Source organism: Salvia miltiorrhiza, unplaced genomic scaffold (assembly GCF_028751815.1).
Source record: "Salvia miltiorrhiza cultivar Shanhuang (shh) unplaced genomic scaffold, IMPLAD_Smil_shh original_scaffold_462, whole genome shotgun sequence".
NCBI lineage: Eukaryota > Viridiplantae > Streptophyta > Magnoliopsida > Lamiales > Lamiaceae > Salvia > Salvia miltiorrhiza.
The window spans coordinates 62,326-65,266 of NW_026651554.1; the positions used below are offsets into that span (position 1 = coordinate 62,326).

The 2,941-nt window shown below is 35.7% G+C and overlaps 1 long non-coding RNA gene across 1 annotated transcript; it reads right to left on the reverse strand.

Annotated features, from left to right (window-relative positions):
* Positions 1-624: 624 nt before the first annotated feature.
* Positions 625-2,679, reverse strand: LOC131004832 (uncharacterized). The gene is made up of 3 exons (XR_009095118.1): positions 2,411-2,679; positions 1,450-1,507; positions 625-850 (listed from the first exon to the last, which is right to left on the reverse strand). It is a non-coding gene; the product is annotated as an uncharacterized LOC131004832 (long non-coding RNA).
* Between the last annotated feature and the right edge of the window lie 262 nt (positions 2,680-2,941).

Below are 2,941 nucleotides of genomic sequence, written 5' to 3' on the forward strand. Positions count from 1 at the left end.
ATGGCCACAAACACTTCCTCGAATGTCTGTTGGAGAAATTCGACGACGACTCGTCGTTTTCCAACGTCATCTACACCAAGGCCAACTCATCATACGCTTCCATCTTGCAAGCCGCCATCTGGAACCTGAGATTCCCCACAGAATCTATGTCGAATCTTCAGCGGTGGCAGCATCGACGATTGGAAAAGGGAAAATTAGGGCTAGATTTTTAAAGGGGATGTGTAATTGAGAGGAAAGATCGAGGGATGGAGTACAACCTCGCCGGCTCATTAGCAGCGGCGAAGCCGAGATGAACGGCGACAACAGCAGATTTCAGCCTCGTCGACCCGTTAGCAGCAGCGAAGTCGAGATGAACGGCGGCGGTTGCAGATTTCAGTTTGGAGAAGGATGAGGCTAGGGTTCATTTTTTTTTTGAGAAGGAATATTGTGAGAGGGGCATCGGACTCAGGTAGAGAAATGTCACAGCCCGCCCTAACTAGGGATAGTTAGGCCGAGTGATCCACGACTAGGGATGGGGTTAAAGAAGAAGGGGAAGAAAAGGGGCGTCATTTATAGCCGTAAAACTTACTCATCTTAATAAAACTCGTCATTTTTATTCATTAATACTCAATTGAAAACAGTCTATGAAAGACAGCATAAAACTTAATTAATATCATTAATCAAGTTATACATCATATGAAACCATTCTCTTAAGACTCAAAGTATGACATAACATACTATAACATCAACAACATCTTGCAGCGGAATGTAGCTAGACATATGTATGAAGACATATTCTAGACAGGTTAACTATTTATTAACAACCCTGGAGACTCCGCTCATTGTAGCACCATCACCACATCAGCTCAACCTGCACATTTAGAAAACATATGCAGGGCTGAGTACAAAAGTACTCAGTGGGCACGTATGCCTAAGTATAAAAATACATGCTTCAAAACTGTAAATTGTCATGCCATCATAAACAGTACAGCAAGGGAGTTTTAGCTAAAAGGCCCAAGCTTACTAAATTCATTTGTGATTCTTAAAGTTCGACTGCAGTCTAAGTTCTCTTGTAATCTATCATATCTGGAACTGTGTGCCGGAGAGGTGGCCACCTCTCACGGTCACTTGACCGGCCAACCCGCTAGATGACTCACGGTCACTGGTGTACACTAGCCCTGGCAGGATAGCTATCAACTGCTCAGGACTCGAATTCGATTGCATCATTGGCAAAGCCAAAGCAGATAGATATCATACTAAAATTTAAACATTTTATGGCAAGACAACAGTTGTAATATTTTCCAGTTCAAAAATTTGTAACGAAATAACTTGTTCAAAGGTAGCATTAAACTCGTTTGATAGATATATAAAACTGAAATTAACAGTTAAATCATCTCATGCATTCATTCGTATAAGAGGCCTACGACACGTAGGGGATCTCTACATACGTATAGTAAAAGTAATGCCCACCTGATACGCTTAATGAAATAGAAGTCTTTGCTTGTTCACTCTACACTGCCACTCAAACCTTTATTATAATGAGGTTCCCAAGTAAGATTGGATAATAAGTAAGTAAATAGAAAGTAAATCTTGAATGAAACTTCTATCACTTGAAAGTTGCATCCTCTAACCTGAGTATTCTACTTATATGGACTTAACTAAAAGCAAATAGTAACATCACATCTCTTGGGATATCTCAACTTGAGAAAAGCTTAAGAGTAAACTAATCCATTCTATATAGATTAGCTTACAATTAATAACTAAACATCAATCACTTAGCATAGTTCTATTAATAACTTGCTCAAGTAGGAAATCTCAAATATGTAATCATATATGAATATCAACTTTGAAATATCATATAAAATCATCCTCTTTAGAGAAAAATACAAACTTTACATTTTTAGAAATCTCTCAGTCTATTTTTATTATAAAATTACAAAAATACAATACATCAAGTGTATGAGAAGTTATATCACAAAAGGCAGAATCTACCACTGAACTTCGCTGCTTCGTGCAGTACATTTCAGAAAATAATTTAGCATATCTAATGGTCTCGGATTTAGCTGAAATTTTGCAGAGAACGACTACACATGATGAAGTTATTACAGTAAAAATTTCAAGTTATTTGGACTACGAAAACATCATCAAAAGTACCCCGAAATATACTGTTCTGTCCAACCCGAAATCTGACAGCAATGCTCATTGACATATCACTCATATTTTCCTCAAATAACAGCTATAGGCACATTAGCATGCTTTAGTTTAACTTAATTCTAAACAATTACTAACTTGAAACAGGTAGTAATCAACATGATACAAGAGGCAAAATCGTTTTCTTCCACAACAGCCTATTTCTCGAAATAGCAAGAAGAAGAGATAGGAGAATTTCTTCTATTCTACTATCAATAAGACTTAATCCAAGATTTCTCACCTTAATATACGTTTCTGGATGAATATAGGTGTGATTTTTGGAGTGATTCTTGGAGCTTGGATCGACAAACATGGAGGTTGAAGAAAAGAAGAGGGATACGGCACCTTGGTAGAAGAAGGGAGAAAAGGAAGGTTGTCTTTCCTTATAAGCTAATTCATAAAGTCCACTATACTTATCCAATAAAATACACCTATTATTAAAATCTATAAAATTGCTATTATAGAAATAGCACTATATAACCTTCAATCAAGCACTTTAGGAACAAACTCTTCTTATAACTATCGAGCCACACATCACATACAAAATAAAAATATGAGTATGTGTGGGTTTAAAATTCTACACCTTAACTAACTCACAAAATAATTCTAACATTTCCTTATCATAACTTAATAATATAAAACCTCACTTGAATAATTTGAAAAATAATCTCAATAATTAAGAAATAATAATAAATCTAATATTTATGCTTTAATAATAAATCATCACTTATTAAAATAAGAAAGCTCATAGATAAATAATTAAATAACATCC